This window comes from Pseudophryne corroboree, chromosome 3 (genome assembly GCF_028390025.1).
Source record: "Pseudophryne corroboree isolate aPseCor3 chromosome 3, aPseCor3.hap2, whole genome shotgun sequence".
NCBI lineage: Eukaryota > Metazoa > Chordata > Amphibia > Anura > Myobatrachidae > Pseudophryne > Pseudophryne corroboree.
Genome location: NC_086446.1, coordinates 179132017 through 179147479, shown reverse-complemented (window position 1 = coordinate 179147479; position 15463 = coordinate 179132017). Strand labels below are relative to the sequence as shown.

Below are 15463 nucleotides of genomic sequence, written 5' to 3'. Positions count from 1 at the left end.
CAGATACTCTCCCGGCCGAAGCCAGGGCCAGTAACATAGTCACTTTCCATGTGAGATATTTCAAATCCACATTCTTTAGTGGTTCAAACCAATTGGATTTGAGGAAATCTAAAACTACATTTAGATCCCACGGTGCCACCTTAGGCACCACAGGAGGCTGTATATGCAGTACTCCTTTGATAAAAATCTGGACCTCAGGGACCGAGGCCAATTCTTTTTGGAAGAATATTGATAGGGCCGAAATTTGAACCTTAATAGATCCCAATTTGAGACCCAAAGACAATCCTGATTGCAGGAAATGTAGGAAAACGACCCAGTTGAAATTCCTCCATCGGAGCACTCCGCTGCTCGCACCACGCAACATATTTTCGCCCAATACGGCGATAAAGCTTCGCGGTGACTTCCTACCTTGCCTTTATCAAGGTAGGAATGACTTCTTCTGGAATGCCTTTTCCTTTTAGGATCTGGCACTCAAACGCCATGCCGTCAAACGCAGCCGCGGTAAGTCTTGAAAAAGACAAGGACCCTGCTGAAGCAGGTCCCTTCTCAGAAGTAGAGGCCACGGATCGTCCGTGACCATCTCTTGAAGTTCCGGGTACCAAGTCCTTCTTGGCCAATCCGGAGCCACTAGTCTTACTCCTCTTTGCCGTATAATCCTCAATACCTTTGGTATGAGAGGCAGAGGAGGAAACACATATACCGACTGGTACACCCAAGGTGTTACCAGCGCGTCCACAGCTATTGCCTGCGGATCTCTTGACCTGGCGCAATACCTGTCCAGTGTTTTGTTGAGGCGAGACGCCATCATGTCCACCATTGGTTTTACCCAACGGTTTAATAGCATGTGGAAAACTTCTGGATGAAGTCCCCACTCTCCCGGGTGAAGGTCGTGTCTGCTGAGGAAGTCTGCTTCCCAGTTGTCCACGCCCGGGATGAATACTGCTGACAGTGCTATCACGTGATTCTCCGCCCAGCGAAGGATCCTGGCAGCTTCTGCCATTGCCCTCCTGCTTCTTGTGCCGCCCTGTCTGTTTACATGGGCGACTGCCGTGATGTTGTCCGACTGGATCAACACCGGTCTTCCTTGAAGCAGAGGTTCCGCCTGGCTTAGAGCATTGTAGATTGCTCTTAGTTCCAGAATGCTTATGTGAAGAGACTTTTTCAGGCTCGACCACACTCCCTGGAAATTTTTTTCCCTGTGTGACTGCTCCCCAGCCTCTCAGGCTGGCATCCGTGGTCACCAGGATCCAATCCTGCATGCCGAATCTGCGGCCCTCCAATAGATGAGCCTCCTGCAACCACCACAGAAGGGATACCCTTGTCCTCGGCGACAGGGTTATCCGCAGGTGCATCTGAAGATGCGACCCTGACCATTTGTCCAGCAGCTCCCTTTGCATGGAATCTGCCGAAAGGGATTGCTTCGTAAGAAGCTACCATTTTTTCCCAGGACTCTTGTGCATTGATGTACAGACACCTTTCCTGGTTTTAGGAGGTTCCTGACCAGGTCAGATAACTCCTTGGCTTTTTCTTCGGGAAGAAAAACCTTTTTCTGAACTGTGTCCAGAATCATCCCCAGGAACAGCAGACGAGTTGTCGGCATTAATTGGGATTTTGGAATATTCAGAATCCATCCGTGCTGCTTTAGCACCTCTTAAGATAGTGCTAAACCCATCTCTAGCTGTTCTCTGGACCTTGCCCTTATTAGGAGATCGTCCAAGTATGGGATAATTAATACGCCTTTTCTTCGAAGAAGAAATATTATCTCGGCCATTACCTTTGTAAAGACCCGAGGTGCCGTGGACAAACCAAACGGCAGCGTCTGAAACTGATAGTGACAGTTTTGTACAACGAACCTGAGGTACCCCTGGTGTGAGGGGTAATTGGAACGTGGAGATACGCATCCTTGATGTCCAAGGATACCATAAAGTCCCCTTCTTCCAGGTTCGCTATCACTGCTCTGAGTGACTCCATCTTGAACTTGAACTTCTTTATGTACAGGTTCAAGGACTTCAGATTTAGAATAGGCCTTACCGAGCCATCCGGCTTCGGTACCACAAAAAGAGTGGAATAATACCCCTTCCCTTGTTGTAGAAGAGGTACCTTGACTATCACCTGCTGAGAATACAGCTTGTGAATGGCTTCCAAAACCGTCTCCCTTTCTGAGGGGGACGTTGGTAAAGCAGACTTCAGGAAACGGCGAGGTGGCTCTGTCTCTAATTTCAACCTGTACCCCTGAGATATTATCTGCAGGATCCAGGGATTTACCTGCGAGTGAGCCCACTGCGCGCTGTAATTTTTGAGACGACCGCCTACCGCCCCCGAGTCCGCTTGCGAAGCCCCAGCGTCATGCTGAGGCTTTTGTAAAAGCCGGGGAGGGCTTCTGTTCCTGGGAAGGAGCTGCCTGTTGCTGTCTCTTCCCTCGTCCTCTGCCTCGTGGCAGATATGAATAGCCCTTTGCTCTCTTATTTTTAAAGGAACGAAAGGCTGCGGTTGAAAGGTCGGTGCCTTTTTCTGTTGGAGAGTGACTTGAGGTAGAAAGGTGGATTTCCCGGCCGTAGCCGTGGCCACCAAATCCGATAGACCGACCCCAAATAACTCCTCTACGCATCGCCTGTCCACTGTCGTGTCCATAAAGCTCTTCTGGCCGAAATGGACATAGCACTTACCCGTGATGCCAGTGTGCAGATATCTCTCTGTGCATCACGCATATAAAGAAATGCATCCTTTATTTGTTCTAACGACAGTAAAATATTGTCCCTGTCCAGGGTATCAATATTTTCGATCAGGGACTCTGACCAAACTACCCCAGCACTGCACATCCAGGCAGTCGCAATAGCTGGTCGTAGTATAACACCTGCATGTGTGTATATACCTTTTTGGATATTTTCCATCCTCCTATCTGATGGATCTTTAAGTGCGGCCGTCTCAGGAGAGGGTAACGCCACTTGTTTTGATAAGCGTGTTAGCGCTTTGTCCACCCTAGGAGGTGTTTCCCAGCGCTCCCTAACCTCTGGTGGGAAAGGGTATAAAGCCAATAACTTCTTTGAAATTAGCAGTTTTTTATCGGGGCACCCCACGCTTCATCACACACGTCATTTAATTCTTCTGATTCGGTAAAAACTACTGGTAGTTTTTTCACACCCCACATAATACCCTGTTTAGTGGTACCTGTAGTATCAGCTAAATGTAACATCTCCTTTATTGCCAAAATCATATAACGTGTGGCCCTACTGGAAAATACGGTTGATTCGTCACCTTCACCACCGGAATCAGTGCCTGTGTCTGGGTCTGTGTCGACCGACTGAGGCAAGGGGCGTTTTACAGCCCCTGACGGTGTTTGAGGCGCCTGGACAGGCACTAATTGAGTGTCCGGCCGCCTCATGTCGGCAAACGACTGCTTAAGCGAGTTGACGCTATCCCGTAATTCCACAAATAAAGGCATCCATTCTGGTGTCGACCCCCTAGGAGGTGACATCCTCATATTTGGCAATTGCTCCGCCTCCACACCAATAACGTCCTCATACATGTCGACACACACGTACCGACACACAGCAGACACACAGGGAATGCTCTATACGAAGACAGGACCCACTAGCCCTTTGGGGAGACAGAGGGAGAGTCTGCCAGCACACACCAAAAAGCGCTATATATGACAGGGATAGCCTTATGATTAAGTGCTCCCTTATAGCTGCTTTTATATTAATATATATATATAGCCATTTATTTTGCCCCCCCTCTCTGTTATACCCTGTTTCTGTAGTGCAGTGCAGGGGAGAGACCTGGGAGCCTTCCTGACCAGCGGAGCTGTGACAGAAAATGGCGCCGTGTGCTGAGGAGATAGGCCCCGCCCCTTTCCCGGCGGGCTCGTCTCCCGCTATTTAGTACATTTAGGCAGGGGTAAATATCTCCATATAGCCTCTGGGGCTATATGTGAGGTATTTTTAGCCTTTTTAAAGGTTTTCATTTGCCTCCCAGGGCGCTCCCCCCCCAGCGCCCTGCACCCTCAGTGACTGCCGTGTGAAGTGTGCTGAGAGGAAAATGGCGCACAGCTGCAGTGCTGTGCGCTACCTTAAGAAGACTGCAGGAGTCTTCAGCCGCCGATTCTGGACCTCTTCTTGCTTCAGCATCTGTGAGGGGGCCGGCGGCGTGGCTCCGGTGACCATCCAGGCTGTACCTGTGATCGTCCCTCTGGAGCTTCATGTCCAGTAGCCAAGAAGCCAATCCATCCTGCACGCAGGTGAGTTCACTTCTTCTCCCCTCTGTCCCTCGTTGCAGTGATCCTGTTGCCAGCAGGAATCACTGTAAAATAAAAAACCTAAGCTAAACTCTCTAAGCAGCTCTTTATGAGAGCCACCTAGAATTGCACCCTTCTCGGCCGGGCACAAAAATCTAACTGGAGTCTGGAGGAGGGTCATAGGGGGAGGAGCCAGTACACACCACCTGACCTGTAAAAGCTTTACTTTTGTGCCCTGTCTCCTGCGGAGCCGCTATTCCCCATGGTCCTTTCAGGAACCCCAGCATCCACTTAGGACGATAGAGAAAATGCTTTCTAACATTAATAATGTCATTAGGCTTTGATTTGATTTATTTTACATATTTCAATAAAACCAAATTTGTACTGCTTATTATTCCTATTGCATCTGAGTATATGTAGATAGACTAAACATATTAACACATACAAAGTACACTCATAGGTAGATGAAATTGAAAATAAGAAAGTTAATGTTAAGCATTAGTCTTACTTATAGTTAAATAAATCTGAATAGTAATACACAATAGAAAATGCAAAAGCACTTTTTAGGGAAACACATACACAAAGGAGGAGTTAAGCATAAGTACTGGGCAGGTCACTGGCATTAAACATTTTGAATAAAAACACTTTTAGTATAATAGGCTTTTTTTTTTTTTTTTTTTTTTAATAAGTCATGGAACCGTGCCTGTACTAACAACATAATGAAAAAAACAGAGTGGTATAAACCAAGGATGATTTAAATCAGCCAACCCTGTATTTTGTATACCAGTGCCCTCTTTTCTGTACTCTTGATCATGTTGTGGCTTATGTGACTCCCATGATTGGGTTTATCACTTTATGTGACTTCTTTTGCATGGTCTGAGAACTGCTTTCTTTGCTTTTTTTTATTATTGTCAGCTGATATTGTCTGGTTATTCTAGTTATTTGATAAGTGATGACTCAACCAGCACAAGTGTTTTATGGTTCAAGTGTTCCATTTAAACCACATTCCCTATCATCTGTAGCTCAGCACCACCACCACCAGGAACTCATATATGCAGTTGTGCACACCATCTCCTGCCCTTCATGAATTCTCTCTTCATTATGTTATAGCAGGGGTGGGGAACCTTTTTTCTATCAAGGGCCATTTGGATATTTATAAAATTCCTTCGGGGGGCCATACAAAAATTATCAGCTTAAAAATTACCCTGCCCCCCAGTAGTTATGCCTCTTAGAGGTACTGAGTGCACATGCCAAAAAATGGGTGTGGCCAATTAAAATGGGACATGATACACATATGCCCCCAATAGTGCAGTGCCAGATACACATATGCCAGTGCAATGCCAGATACACATATGCCAGTGCAGTGCCAGATACACAAATGCCCCCACAGTGCCAGATACACAAATGCCCCACAGTGCCAGATACACAAATGCCCCCAATAGTGCACTGCCAGATACACAGATAGCCTCACAGTGCCAGATATACAAATGCCCCCACAGTGCCAGATATATACATGCCGTCACAGTGGCAGATATTCAAATGCCCCACAGTGCCAGATACACATATGCCCCCAATAGTGCACTGCCAGATATACAAATTGCCCCCACAGTGCCAGATATACAAATTGCCCCCACACATGCCCCCCACCGCACTGTTCTGCTCACCGCTGCTGCTTCTCCGTCCGGCGGCGGCGTGTCTCAGCTGTCAGGGGTCAGGGCAGGGACGAGAGCGCAGCTATGTCGGGCGGGGCGGCGTTTATAACCTCAAACCAGCTGCCGGTTCGTGAGCCAATCAGAGCTCGTGGACCGGCAGCGGCGGCTCCATTGGCTGCCGGTCCACGAACTCCGATTGGCTCACGAACCGGCGGCAGGTTTGAGATCCTACCCGCCGCTGCCGCCAGACATAGCTGCGCTCTCCACCCTGCCCTGACAGCTGAGACACGCCGGCGGCGTGTCTAGCTGACACACAAGCGGGTGGCCCGGAACAAACAGCTTTGCGGGCCTTATACGGACTGCGGGCCGGAGATTCCCCACCCCTGTGTTATAGGGTAGTAGAGGCTAAGGGGGTCATTCCGACCCGATTGCTCGCTGCAGTTTGTCGCAGCGCAGCGATCGGGTCGGAACTGCGCCGGCACACGGCAGCTTTCGTTACATAGCGTTAAGCCGCCATTTAGGGGGAGCGGTCCGGCCAACGCAGGCGCGGCCGGACCGTTGGGGGGCTGGCCGCTGCGGCCAGCGGGAGCGACGAGCAAATCCAGGCCAGCCGCAGGAGCTGTGCTGGCCGGGAGTTGCTCCTCAAATACAAAGGCATCGCCTCTGTGCAATGCTTTTGTATTTGTGGAGGGGGGGGCGACACTGACATGCGGGGTGGACTAGCCCTGTGCATGTCTGAGTTTACGATCGTAGCTGTGCTAAATTTAGCACAGCTACGATCAACTCGGAATGACCCCCTAAGTCAGTAGAGCAATTTAAACATGCTTGGGATAGGTATATGAATATCCTTACAAAGAACTAGGGACCAAAAGGGGTTGACATTACCTAAAAGAAAAAAAGGGGCAGACTAGATAAGCCAAGTGGTTCTTATCTACTGTCATATTCTATGTATCTAAGACTTGTAACATGGAAAATGTATATTCAGGACTTGTAAGGGCTATTAACAATTTTATTTCCAACTATCATCTACAAAATTAATTTCCATGGAAATAAAAGAAGTTACCAATTTGAAATGTTATAGCAATATTCTACTTCAATCCTTTATTAATTGATCATAGCATACCATTGCCCTGATTAACATTTTCCTCCTTTCACTGACAAAACATAATTTTTTTTTGTCAGTCTCTGTAAATATTTCATAATACAGCAATTGTGCACTCCTTGTATCAAATGTAGATTACATTTAAATGCAATATGTGGAGGCTATGGAATGAAACCTACAGTATGTGGCTCTGCAAGAAGAAGAGTACAACATGTATACCTTTTCATCTATAGTAATTGCATTTTCAGTCATAAAAACGTAAGACTTTAAAGCTGTTTAAAAAGAGTATAAGTTATGTTGAAAGATGTTGTTGGTATTCAATTGGTGTCACTTGTTTTCTGTCATTTTTTGTTTTCTTATTACTCACAGTGAAAACCACATTCACCTGATCCAAGGTCAAACCTTCACAGACTGGATTTTCTGACATCTCTGCGTTAACTGCAATTTACCTAACCAGATGACATAGTACCAGGAAGAAGGTTCTATACAGTAACAAATAGCACAAATCATCTATGTAGGGTAACGCTATATTAGTTGTAGTGTGATAGTAGCAAACAGGAAATAATCTAATAATCTATGTAGATTGCTATAGTGTACATTCATTATTAACAGATAATTACTCATGTTTATACTTCTCTTACCTCCAAACACCAGGGCTATATGGTTGCTCACTACCTCTGTAGACACTTATTAATGATGAGATCTTTATGATTTACGGGTAAAAATACCGCTCTCATTTAGGGCATACTATTATTAATTAATAATATAAATATATAACTCCATTTGGTACTGTCCACTACAGTCAGCTTATTCTGTAGCAGTTCATTATTTCTCCCTGAAACTGGCTGGGCTTAGTGCAGTCATGTGTACATTAGTGATGTCATTTGAGGACCCACTCAGTGTCACAACAAGCAGCAGGAAGACCTTAGTTGGGACAGACTGCAGCGAAACGTCCAGCATTCTAGATGAAGCTCGTGAGAACAAGGATGAGAACATGCCCAAAGACCCAGAATCAGAAAGGAGAACATCTGTGCAGCTGTACCACCTTGAGGATTCACAACCAACGGTGGAGACTAACACAGAGGAGCAAAACACGCATCGCATCAATGCCAACAACTGGTTTGTTGCTCACTTATCCTTGTAAACAGTTCATTAGTGGAAAATACATTGCATACCAATGTGGGAGAAAGAGAGGTTTCTCTTTCTCCCCAGTCTAGTGACAGAGTGTTCTGGGTTACAAAACAGCAGCAGTGCCTCAGCATACAACTGAGAGGGAGAGGAATTCAATTCAGTTTGATGTGGCGCCACTATGTTCTGCAGTACACATTACCCCTTAATTGCAGTAGCCACACATTACGGGGTAAATTTACTAAGATTGGAGTTCTCTTTAAGATGGGATGTTGCCCACAGCAAGCAATCAGATTGCAGGTATTATCTTCTAGAAGGTGCTAGATAAATGAGAAGTAGAATCTGATTGGTTGTCATGGGCAACATCCCATCTTAAATAGAACTCCCATCTTAGTAAATGTATTCCTACTAATTGAATTTTGTATCTCTGTGTGAAGTGAGTTTAAATTATTGATGTTCCTGGACCGGAAATGACTTCACTCGAATGTTCCAGGGCAGACTTGTTCTGAATTGAATTCCCCACATGTAGTTAAACTAAACACAAATAACTATTTTGTTGGGAAAAGTAAACTCTCAGCCTAAAGGTGCATACACACGGTGCCATTTTCCTTGCGATATGGACTATGTAGTCCATATCGCAGGAAAATATAGTGCACATCGCACTGTGTGTATGCAGCTTGCGATGCCAATGCGCGGACCTGCGGGATTGGCATCGCAAGATAAAATAGAGTGTGCAGGCAAGTCAACATTGACTATATCAGTGGTGCCAGGCTCCAGCCACATCGCATAGTGAATGTCGGGCATTTCCTACATCGCACCGTGTGTACGCACCTTTGGTTTCTTTAGGCCTCATACAGACAATTATTGTAATCTTTCATTATGTAGATTTAAAGCATATAAAACACACTTGGATATTTATAGTCTAAAAAATTATGTAAGCAAATGTGCCTGTACAAACACTGTTGTCAGTTGTTTGCTTTGCATTATGCTAATTTTGATGTTGCATGTAGCGGTCAATGGCGTTAGTATTAAGTAAGATATTCAAATGCCCCACAGTGCCAGATACACATATGCCCCCAGAGATGTGTGCTGAGCGAGGGGGCGACATGGGGGGGGGCACTCATTTCACCCAGCGGTGAAATTAGCGACCTGCTAGATTGTGTGCCTGCATGCAGGCCAATCTAGAACCGGCTATAGCAACACGCGGGGCCGCACTCACTGTCGCCGGCACCCCTACACACGGAGCGATGTTCTGCTAATTTCTAAGCAATCTAGTCAGGTTGCTTAGAAATTAGCTGAACATCGCTCCGTATGTACTCCCCTTAAGGAAGCAAAGGAGTAGTCTGCATACTACTAGGGGCAGGCAGCCACTGAAAGAGATAAACAGTAATGAGCAGGAGGTGATGCAGGTATACACATTAGTTACGTAGGTGAGAGCTGTAATTAAAGTGTCAGAGAAGAGGGTTGTGAGAACTGGTGGGAAGAGGGCCCAACTCCAAGGAGCTCACAATCTGTATTGAAACTTTTAAACAATCAGTGCTGACAGGAACTCATTGCGTACACTGCTTATTGTATAAGACAAATACATGCAAACTAAAATATGCAGGTGGTCAAAGCTCCCTGTGTCATTAGCCACAGAGGGTGAAACCTTCACTTTGGCTGTGTTCCAATGGCCAAACACTCCCGATATAGGCTAAACAATCCCCTTAATGTGTCAATTCACAATTTAACTATAACAATGTTATACAAGATATGCTCTTTAAGGGGTCTGGGACTCAGGATCGACAGCAAAAAGGTCGACACACCTTAGGTCGATGCCAATTGGTCGACACACCTTAGGTCGACATGGACAAAAGGTCGACAGGAACAAGGTCGACCTGGAAAAAGGTCGACATGAGTTTTTTTGGGGGGGTTTGGTGTCGTTTTCTTCGTAGAGTGACCGGGAACCCCAATTAGTGCACCGCGTCCCCTCGCATGGCTCGCTTCGCTCGCCATGCTTCGGGCATTGTGCCTTCGCTTCGCTCGGCACAGATTACCGTTCCAATCGTAGTCCACGTGGATCGTTAAGTATGAAAAGGTTCCAAAAAAGAAAAAAATCGTGAAAAACTCATGTCGACCTTGTTCCTGTCGACCTTGTTCCTGTCGACCTTTTGTCCATGTCGACCTTTTGTCCATGTCGACCTAAGGTTTGTCGACCAATTGGCGTCGACCTAAGGTTTGTCAACCTTTTTGCTGTCGATCTGGAGTCCGGATACCCTCTTTAAGTCACTCATTCAATAACACTTGAAAATAACAAGACTGTTATGCTTGTTGTGGCTAATTTGTCAGTACTACAAACGGGCACAGCATTTTCCCATAGAACGGTACAGATGAGTGGTAAGTGGTTTAGCATTGGCATCGGTTTGACCCTAACTTCAATTCAAACACACTTCCCCACCATCTAGGCAGCATACTATACTTGTAATAAGAATGAACTTTTATTGTGTCACTGTTTGTCTTGGTGGAACTGTTTTTATTGTTGTCTGTCTCTTGTCACAATAAATGTGCATCTGTTTGCAGTTTGTGAGTGCCTCATTGCTTTATATTTGTGTGTTTGTCTGTAGTGTACATTCAGCCAAAGGAGCCTTGGAAAATGTACAATCTCCATTTCTAAGTGCATTCTCTATACTGGAAAAATGAGGTGGCTCTGGTGTCAGTCACTCATGTGGTTACTCAGGATAGCTGTCTTAAGCAGGGTACACACTGGGCGACCTCAGCTAGTTAGCAATCAGCACTATATTGTTGATTGCTAATAAGGGGAGATTGCCAGTGCATACACACTGAATGATATAGATGAACGATATCGTTCAGTGACATCATCCCCCGCACTCCCCAAACATGCAGCTCAAAGATATTGTTAATATTGAGCTGCATGTTCGCGCATCGTTCATCCATACACACTGGCCAATATGAACAATATATCGATCACATTGTATCGTTATCGTTCATAACGTTATTTTATATCTGCCAGTGTGTTTGCGGCTTAATACAGGTGGTTTATGGGGCAGCAAAATGTACATTGTGGGTTTATATTTTGTGGTAGATCTAGTAATACAAAACACTAAAATTATATATTCTTATGGTAATTGGTGTAAAGTGTTAGAAGGGCATTATTCCACATGCTACTTCAACAGCAGAATTCTTAAGACCATTTACATACTAATTCATTTTTTATTTTATTTGGATTCCCTAAACTACTTTATTTATTTTTATTCAATTTTTATTCCATTTTTTTCCAGCTTTCAATACACAAAGATAAAACATACACAAAGCGATACACAAATATCAAGGACAGTTTTTACTCCATTGTTTCTTACATACTAATTTAGTTTATTTCACCTTGAAGTTTATTACTGTAGTTAAGATGCTTTAAGGGTGGTTTACCAGGAGAAAAAGACAAACTGTAGCCAGACATTGTTCTTCCCGTTCATACCTGCATATACCTCTTATAGTGGTTACTATTCCATAAGAACCCCCTAATGTGTTAAAAGTATACCCTATGAGGTGCAAATTTATACAAAGTATTCCACATTTAATTCCAGTATAATTGTATGTAATAGTTATGACTTGTTTATGCAAAGTTCACACTGGTGATTATGATCATAGTTGAATACCGACAAAATACCATTAGATCAACCGAAACAAAATAGAACCTAATAATCTTATCAAGATGCACTTTGCTGATTTTAAGGGTACAACCAGGTGACTGCCATTTGTTTTGCCATCATACTGTGCACCTGGCTTAGTCTGACATTTCAACGTTTATGAGCATTTTTCGAGTATCCAGTTCCATTCCAATGAATTGTGGGAAATTCCAGGAGTGTATTTAAAGTAACATTAGTCAAGATCTTTTATGTATAATTGAAAACAAACTTGTGTTATGTTATAACAAATATTGATGTGATACAATATAACAACTTCAGCCTTTATCATTGATATGTATACAGTTTGGCTTACTTCCGCACCACTCAGGAGATTAAAACTCTTCAGTGTGGCTGTGGTTTGATTTTAAACAGATGCTTTTGAAGAGCTTGCACTTTGTCTACCATCACATGTACGTGTTAACTTGTCACCCATATGACACCTTGTAATGTGAGTCGGTGTAATATCAGGGCACACGGAACAAACATGACCTAGTCATGCTTGCAAAATGAATTATGGGCAGAGACCACAGAGTGAGGAATTGTAATAGTTTATTGATGTGACACAAACAATATGCAACATTCCTGAGTAAGCACTGAGGCTGTAACTGCAGACCACTTCTATCCTCTTTTAGCCTTTGATGCAACAGCTGCACGGAAGACCACAAGAGGTATATTATTTACGTATACAAAGGCTATACTCGTCGCTGCAGAGAAAAAAAATACCAACAAGCATAAAACAAATCAAAACTGCAAATTAATAAAGAAACTCCCTAAAATCTGGACTGTCCTGTGGAACTCGTGACATTTGGCAGAAATGACAAAGTGCAAAAGTGGAAAACTTTATAGACAAATGTTTGCTAACATTGTTTCTTTGGCACCTTACAGGCACCAACATCCCAGATTTTTCCTCGCACTCCATAGAGATGCACAGGGAAATCTGCAGTGTTGGCCTACCCAGTGTTGCCGCACAACGTGACCATACTTCATCAATCATTGAGTGTCCCTTCCAGACTTTATTAGTAAATAATCATCAGTGTTTGTTACATCTTTGTTTTTCTATCACTGTAATGCTCGTTGTCACTATTGCTTTTCATCCATCAAATACCATTTTGTCCTGCAGAGTTTTATATAGGAAACAGGTGAAAAAAATAAAATAGTAAAATCAAGATATCAACGTTTATGATGATACCTCAAGAGAGCAACGAGGAACCTGAAACAAAAGCAGCATTAGAAAGAAGATGCACTGCCTATATAAAAATATTTTAGATAACATGCTAAATGCAATACAGATAGTTAATAATAATTATTTACATTACGCTTACATAGTAATATTTGTGTACAGATTGGCCATGCCTACTGAATATCCGATTAATTCCTACCAGACCCTATGCCACCTAATTTATTATCCAAGCTATGGTCAGAGGGGGATGGGATGCAACGTCCATGTTCAATAAGCCTATTGCCAGTTTAGTGACAACAAAATATATATCTTAAAACACCATTAATGAAAAAATTCCCCCACTACATTTCAAATTGTTACATTGATCAAATATCCTGTAATCAATTGTAAATTCCTGAAACTTCCCCCACTTACAGCATTTGCTGAGAGCATGGACAAGTTACAGCATAAGGAAATTATCTGCTGGTATTGCCTTTTGGCATGGGTGAAAAAAACCTCTGACCCCTATTCAGAAATGGACGTTGTTTGCATCACTGCAGCGTCTTTGGGCGCCCACTCCAGCGTCGCAGATAAAAGTGCTGCGTGCGGCATCAGCCATCTGAGTGAGCCTAAGGCTACTCAGAATGGTCTCCTTAGCTGAGGCCAAGTAAATCTGCATCGGAAGACACAGACACTGGCCTCACCACTCCGAGTAAATGGGGCTGACATACCCGCCGTTTTCGGGAACGCTGGCCTTCGCTGCCCATTCCCCCGACCACAAGTGGCCGAATCCTGTCAGCCAGGCTCTGGCTTAGAGGGCACTGCAACCTGATCTGCACATGCGCATTATAGTAATCAGATGTATGTAAACTATTGGTTTGCATACATCTCTGATTTGGGCCCTTTGTGGCCGAATCTTACACTGAATCCAGACCTCAGTGCATTCCTTTTTTATTTTATTTTTAATTCTAAATGAAAAAAAAAAAGAGAAAAAAAGTTGCAGAAAACTTGTGCTGACTGCGTCTACTTTCTCGGCCTAATTCAGGTTGGATCGCAAATCGCGATTTAACCGGAATTTTTATGATTGGCCCGTGGGTGCATGCGCAGCGCCCGTCCTGTGCATGCGCCCACACTTTCTGCGGGGGGGGGGGATGTGATCGCTCCTGCCGGTCAATCAGGCAGAGTCGGGCGAGCAACCCTCCATTTCCAGGGAGGAGATGCAGCGTTGTGGGGGCAGAGCAGCGCGAACGGGGGGCGGAGATGGCCGAACAGGGGCGTGATCACAGCAGCTGCCGGACGTCACACGCAGCTGCTGTGATCAAGAACATGGTGGCGGGACTTCTGCGGCTGTGCGACGGTCAGTATGCTGAGAGGCCTTCCCCAGCGATGGGCGCCCCCCAGCATACTAGGAGAAGGATAGTAAATTCTGCTAATTAGCAGCATTTGCTATACTTACTGAATTGGGCCCGAAATTAATTTACTGAATAAACACGGATTTTCTGACAAAGGTAAGAAAGTACAGTTTACCCATAACTGTACTGACGTATTGGTATACAGTATGTATTTTCATGGCTTGTTCTATAGTGAGCAGTGTTATTGATTAAGTAGCTGACGCAGAATTTCATGCAAGTCGGCCACAATTGTACTCACATTGCGTGCATGCAACTAATTGTGGTTATTTGCCATTAGGCTATAGGCATCTTGTAGTCTAATGATTTTCATAGTGCAGATTACTTAATGTTTGACACATGGGGGCAGTGTTTCTTAACGTACAGTACAGGCTGACTTTGTCAGTGTAATTTGTGAAGTAATACTAATATCACTGAACATACAATGTCTTATATCCCATATTTCATATAAAGCAGCTATATTGGCTGAGAACCGTAAACTCTGAAACCACAGTGTACAGTGTGTTATGTATTTGGGATCATTTAAATGTGTAATATATATACTCAGTGGACACTTTATAAGGGGTTCACTATGATATGCCGGCGGTCGGGCTCCCGGCGACCAGCATACCGGCGCCGGGAGCCCGACCGCCGTCTTACCGACAGTGTGGCGAGCGCAAATGAGCCCCTTGTGGGCTCGCTGTGCTTGCCACGCTATGGGCACGATGGCGCGCTACGCTATTTTCTCTATCGTCCTAGTGGATGCTGGGGTTCCTGAAAGGACCATGGGGAATAGCGGCTCCGCAGGAGACAGGGCACAAAAAGTAAAGCTTTAGGATCAGGTGGTGTGCACTGGCTCCTCCCCCTATGACCCTCCTCCAAGCCTCAGTTAGATTTTTGTGCCCGGGCGAGAAGGGTGCAATCTAGGTGGCTCTCCTAAAGAGCTGCTTAGAAAAGTTTAGCTTAGGTTTTTTATTTTACAGTGAGTCCTGCTGGCAACAGGATCACTGCAACGAGGGACTTAGGGGAGAAGAAGTGAACTCACCTGCGTGCAGGATGGATTGGCTTCTTGGCTACTGGACATTAGCTCCAGAGGGACGATCACAGGTACAGCCTG

The 15463-nt window shown here is 44.7% G+C and overlaps 1 long non-coding RNA gene across 1 annotated transcript in view; it reads left to right on the top strand.

The window, feature by feature from the left end:
• The window catches only part of LOC135055051 (uncharacterized), a 70045-nt gene that overhangs the window by 2770 nt on the left and 51812 nt on the right, over positions 1–15463 (top strand). Inside the window, exon 2 of the long non-coding RNA XR_010243633.1 lies at positions 7358–8107. This is a non-coding gene — a long non-coding RNA (uncharacterized LOC135055051). The remainder of the gene's footprint in view (positions 1–7357; positions 8108–15463) is intronic.